This window comes from Sciurus vulgaris, assembly GCF_902686455.1.
Source record: "Sciurus vulgaris genome assembly, chromosome: 7".
NCBI lineage: Eukaryota > Metazoa > Chordata > Mammalia > Rodentia > Sciuridae > Sciurus > Sciurus vulgaris.
This window is the reverse complement of record NC_136467.1, coordinates 27,566,760-27,573,653: the sequence shown is the minus strand read 5'-3', so window position 1 is coordinate 27,573,653 and position 6,894 is coordinate 27,566,760.

Below are 6,894 nucleotides of genomic sequence, written 5' to 3'. Positions count from 1 at the left end.
CCACATCGTCTCCATCCTGCCCCTTGAGCTCTTCTTCTCTGGTGGCCATTCTTCCCATTTTAATTCGTTTCCTGTTTAGAGACTTTCCCTGGGTAGGCCCTGAGGATGTGTTCACAAATTTGTCCAGATGAAGGACAGCTTCCTTTTTTATCAGTCTACCACAGCTTCCCTCATTTTTAACTGTCTCTTAACCAAACTCTTAGAGATCATATTGAACTACGTCAAAATCAGCTTGCCTTTGTCAGTGGAATTGAAAATGCTTCCTGTAGTGGTCTGGGATTGATCCCACCCAACTTCAAGATCACCTCTGTGTCTCCTTAGTGTGGACATTCCCGGGGTTCCTCTTCCACTTGTTAGTATAATGAGCAATCTCTCCAGTTAGAAAAGAGGCTTCTTGAGAAGAGGACTGTGTATACTCTGTAATTTTTAAAAAATCCTTCAACTTGACATGATTGTTCTCTTTCCAACATGCTCCTCGCTCCTTTGGTGTATGCACACCATGAGAGCCTTACACTGTATTTAAAATGGCCCAGCCACTCCATTCTTGGTTCAGTACAAAGTCATGTGTATTCTCAATGTTGAACTCAGATGCACTGAGACTACTTAAACTGTAGCTGAGTGCCCCTAACTGTGATCATGGTAAATCTGTCAGATGACTGTGAAATACATATTTCTCAAGCATATCCCATTGGATATTAAGGATGACCACACAGGAATTGAAAGTCATACTTGAGATTTAATGTCATAATTTGATGACTTTCTCCTTTGTATTTTTCTCTTTATTGTTTTTGATGTCTTTCCTGTGGTGCTTATGTATTTGTTGGACTAAGGGACAATTTAGTGAATGTGCCAGGATTTGAGAACACCAGTGGGAAGGGTTCCTTGTGCAAAGGAGTACTGCCCCTTCCACCAATTGAGCTTCTTCACTGGGGTCCCCTGGACAATTCCAGTGGTCCCTGAGTAACATACATACAGTTCTGAGAAAAAGTACTTAACCATCCAGGCAGCCAGAATTGGAAGGGAAGATTAAGTAATCACTGTATGGGATGGAAGTTTTACACACAGGAAGAGGTGGGGCAAGAAACAGGATGAAGGGGAAGGGCTCTTTCATGATTAGAGGCTCCCGAGGCAGACATTCGCAACTGGCCCCTTCTCAGCCCCTACTCTCTTGAAGCTTCCATTACACAGTCTGGAACACCCAAGAGTAGCCAATCACATAGTCCTAGTACCTGAGAAGTATAGGGGCCTTGGTCTCTTTCCTAATCAGAAAGATGGGGCAGCTGCCATTCTCTTCTTATTTGCTCTGCCTCAAGAGTAGACGTGATGACTGGTCATCCTTCCATCATGAGCCAACAAGTAAGAGAACAAAGGCACAGCCCACGAAGAATTATGGAACTCGAGATTAGAGCAAGTGTCTCTGACTATGTTGCTGAATGGGATTCCCTGCCTAGAAGCTCTTGTTAGATGACATAATTTAATGCATATTTGTTATTAAAGCAGTGTCTCATTCACAACTTTTCTAGGGCCAGCCCTTTTCTTTATGTTCTCCTCTTTTGTAGCCTGTTACACAAGTCAAGTCCTATATTTCTGTTATTTGGTCATAGGCCTCAATAGTCTATTCTTTCTTAAAATAACTATTTAATTTCAAGATAATCATTACCCAGAAATGAACACAGATTTTTATTTACTTCTTTATCTGTTTCAGAGACATGGTCTCACTATGTTGCCCAGGCTGGCCTCAAACCCTTGGATTCAAGTGATCTTCCTGCCTCAGCCTCCTGAGTAGTTGGGACTACAGGTGTGCATCCCCATACCTAACTGAACATGGGCTTTTAAAAGTAGATTTTTAAACTTTGTAAAAGCTTTCCCCAAAACATCCTTGTTTCAATTTGAAAAAGAGCACAATGTTTGGGAAAGATTATGGTTTTCAGAGTCAGAGCCAAAACACACCTAAATGTAATCTCACATCTATTACTACACAATTAAATTGGTCACAATATTTAACTCTTCTAAGCCTCCATTTCCTCCAGTTTAAAATTACAAAAGTACTAATATAAAAAAGCAGTTATGAGGATTAAAAAATAATGTCCAAAAATAAAAGGAATGTAGACAGGTCTTGTACTTTTCACCAAAACTAACTCAAAGTGGATCATAGAACTAAATGTGAAACACAAAACTAAAAATCCTGGAAGAAAATCTAAGAGGCCTTCAGTTTGGCAATGAACTTTTTCTTAAAAGAAAGTATTAGCAAGTTGAACTTTATTAAAATTAAAAACTCCTGATCCTACAATATGTATAATCAGAAAAATGAAACATTACACTCCATTTATGTATGGTCTATCAAAATGTATAAATGCATTCTTTCATGTACAACAAATTAAAACAAAAAAAATCCTCTTGCTCTGTAAAAGATGCTGTTAGAGCTATAATAATAAAAACAGCATGTTAATGACACAAAAACAGATGGAAGACACAGAGGAAAACCCACACACATACAGTTATCTGATATTAGACAAAGGTGCCAAAAACATACATTGGAGAAACAAAGTCTTTTTAATAAATGGTGCTAGGAAAACTGAATATCCATATGTAGAAGATGAAACAATCCCTACCTCTCATCCTGCACAAAAGTCAACTCAAAGTAGATCGAAGGATCTAGGAATCAGATCAGAAACACTGCAAATGAGAAAAGGAAAATGTAGGCTCAACATTCCAGTATGCAAGCACAGGAAACTAACTTCTTTGACATGATCCCTAAAACACAAGAAATAAAACTAAAAAATCAATAGGTGGGACACATTAAATTAAAAAGCTTCTGCACATCAAAGGAAACAAGAGTGTGAAGAAAAAGCCTACAGAATGGAAGAGAATTTTTGTCACCTACTCCTCAGGGCATTAATATCCAGAATATATAAAGAATTCAAAAAACTTAACACAAAAATACAACAAATTATCTAAGTAATAAATGAGCAAAAGAACTAAGCAGATACTCCTCGACAGAATACAAATGACCAACAAATACATGAAAAATGTTCAACATGATTAGCAATTAGGAAAATGCAAACCAAAAGCACACTGAAATTTCATCTCACTCCAGTCAGAATGGCAGTTATCAAGAATACAAATAATAAATGTTGGCAAGGATGTGGAGAAAAAGATACACTCATTCATTGTTGGTAGGATTATAAATTAGTACAACCACTCTAAAAGGCAGTATGGAGATTTCTCAAAAATCTAATAATAAAACCATCATATGACCCAGCTGTCTCACTCCTTGGTATGTATAAAAAAAATCTAAAATCAGCATACTACAGTGATGCAGTCACACCAATGTTTATAGCAGCACAATTCACACTAGCCAAGCTATGGAATCAACCTAGGTACCTTTCAAAAGATGAATGACTTTTAGCAATATTTATACACAATGGAATATTACTCAACCATAAAGAAGAATGAAATTATGTCATTTGTTGGTAAATGGATGGAACCAGAGTCTATTGTGCTAAGTGAAATAAGCCAGACCCAGAAAGTCAAAGGTCAAATGCAGAAGCTAGTCTAAAATAAGGGGGAAGAAAGAGCCAGACACAGTGACTTGTGCCTGGAATCCCAATGACCTGGGAGGTTGAGGCAGGAGGATATGCTATCAAAGTCAGCCTCAGCAATTTAGCAAGACCCTAAGCAACTTAGTGAGAGTATTAAAATAAAAAATAAAAAGAACTGGAAGTGTTGCTCAGTGGTTAAACACCCGTGGATTCAATCCCAGTATCAAATAAATAAATAAAGGGAAAGCAGGGAGAAAAAAATGGGTGGAGCAGTTTCCATCAAAATGAAAAAAAGATTGGGGAATAGAAGAAGGAGGATGGAGGAGGGACAGCACAAGGGAATGACAGGGGAATGAATCTGACCTAAGTTTTCTATGTACATACAAGAATATACTACAATAAATCTCAGCATTATGCATATCCAAAGACGCTATTTTTTTTAAATGAAAGTAAATAGCAGAAAGATCAGTAGAGTACAGGAAGGGGAAGGGGGGAGGGAATAAGAGGGGGGTAAGGGTAAATACTAAGGACTGAATTTGAGCAAATCATTTTCCACATATTATTATTATGGCAGAATGAACCCTAATGTTATGCATAGCTAACATTAACCAATAAAAAATGAAAACAAAAGATACTGGTACAAAATGAAAACAAATTTACAAATTGGGATAAAATCTTTGCAAAACACATCTGATAAAGGATTCATATCCCAAATTATAAAGAACACTTAAAACTACAATAGAAAACATATGATCCAATTTAAAAACATGTGAAGTTGGTCATGGGGGTGCACATTTGTAGTCTCAGCTACTTAGGAGGCTGAGGCAGTAGGGAGGATGGAGAGTTCAAAGCTAGCCAGGCAACATAGTCCAGTCTCTTATAAAATAAACAAATAAAAATAAAATCATCAAAATATTTGGATACCTCACCAAAGAGAGCATAAAGATGACAAATAAGTATATGAAAAGATGTTCATCTTATGTGACCAAGGAATTGCAAATTCAAACAATATTGAGATACAATTACATATCCATCAGAATAGCCCCAATTCAGAACACAGATAACACCAAGTGCTGGCAAGGACCTGGAGCAACAGGAACTCTCCTTCATTGCTCATGAGAATACAAAACAGTTTAAGCACTTTGGAAGACAGTTTGGCAGTTTTTTTTTTTTTTTTTTTTTTTTTTTTTTAACAAAACTAAACGTATTCCTACCATATCAACTGCACTCCTTGGTATTTATTGAAATGATCTGAAATTTGTGCTCATACAAAAACCTGCCCACAAATTTTATAGAAGCTTTATTCACAGTTGTTAAAACTTGAAGACAAACAAGGTATCCTTCAATAGGTGAATGTATAAACAAATGACAGAATGTTTTCCAGCGCTAAAATGAAATGAACTAATCAAGCTATAAAACATGACAAAGGAAGTTTGAAAAAATATTGTCGAGTGAAAGAAGCCATTTTGAAAAGCCAACATGCAAAATGACAAAAAGGTTAAACCATAGAGACAGTAAAAAGATTAGTAGCTGCCAGTGGCTTAGGGCAAAGGAAGAGAGGGAAGAATAGGGTAGAGCTCAGAGGATTTGGTGGCAGTGAAGCTATTTTTAAATGATACTATAATGGTAGATAAATGTTATTACATATTTGTCAAAACCCATAGAATCTGAAAACGCAAATGTTGAGCTGTCATGTGAACCACAGATTTTATTTAAAAATAATGTCTCTTTAGGGTCTCATAAATTGTAATACATATGCCACACCAATGCAAGATGTTAGTAATGGAAACTGCTGGGTGGGTCAGGGGACATAGGGAAATTCCTATTTTTTCACTCCATTTTTCTGTAAACATAAAACTTAAAAAATTAAAGACTATTAGTGAAAAATTGTGTATGCAATGTCTGGTACACAGGAATACTCAATAATAAGAGTTATTATTATTTCCTGTCTTTCTGCTGAGAATGTCCCTTCCAGAGTGACCTCTGCAGCCAGCTGAGCATATCCCTTCAGTCAGGGATCCTCAGCACTATGGACATTTTGGGACAGATAATTTTTTGTGGTGAAGGGATGTGCTGAGCATCATATGATGTCTAGCCATGTCTCTGATCTCTCTCCTCTAGAGGCCAAGAGCACCCCACCCGTCCTCACCCCAATCACCCCATCCCCATTTCAGGACAATCAAAATTGTCTGCTGACACTGTCAAATGCCCCCGGGAAGGAACAATGTCAGCTGTGGTTGAGAATCACTGCATAAATGTGCTTTTGAAGAAAAGTAGAAGAACCCTCAAGATCTTAATCTGTACCTCTGACACAATAGACCAGTGTTTCTAAACTAAAAAATGTGAAAGGTATACCATTAGAAATAGTTAGTCTTCTGGGGCTTCTTTATTTTGTGGTATTGGCCTTGGGGCCAAAATAAGCTAGGGATATAGACTGGTTTGGCATTGTTTGAAAGGCAGGAAGCCGATCAACCTCTGCTTTTACAAGTTTCAGTCCCAACCTACCAAATAAAACTACAGCCATATGGCCAGGTTGGGGGCATGATGCCCACTTTTTTCCTTCATTCCTTTTGAAAAAAGCACAGAAGCCAAGAGTGGCAAATGCCTGTGCCAAATGATCATTTTAGCCTATTTTATTTGAATAATTGCTTAGGACATTTTGATACTTAATGGCACTTTCCTCCCAAGAAAAAAAAGTTTTCAGATTAGTAATATTCTTCTTCACTAATCTCAGTCTTAGCCACTAAACCACAGTCAAAGGGTCTAGAAGAAAAAAAAAAAAAAAAACTGAAGACCCTGTTATTTGTTTTTTGTTAGACTAACAGGGGATTTTGTGTGTGCACCTTAATTGGGTTGGATACCCTGAGACTGCCTTATTGAAGTTCGAAAGCTGGGATTTCCAGGATATGCGCTAAACTTGATTTACCTGTATGTGTTTTCATTAGATACCAGTCAAAAGGTTTTATTTATTTGTTATTTGTGTGCAGAATGAGGGATTTCAGCTTCGGCCTTGGTCCAGGGGAATTCATGGTTCAATGAAGACTAACAGCCCAAACAGGGCCTTGCCTGTTGGTTCCGCTCTGGTTTCTTTATCAAAGGAAAACAGACCTTCTAAGAAAGTACTTCAAATGAATCATTCCTTTTTCATCAAAATATCTTAGCATAACTAAAGGATAGTTCAGCAGATTTAGGAAAGAAGGCAGAAGAGGATAGGCTAAGGTGAACAGGAACTTGTATGAAATGGGCCTTCCATTGAGTCTATCCTCAGAGAAGACCTTGATTTCTATGCCTCCCCCAGGCCTCAACCCCTATCTCTGCAGGTTCCCTGGAGCTTGAGTAGAGCTACTTGCTA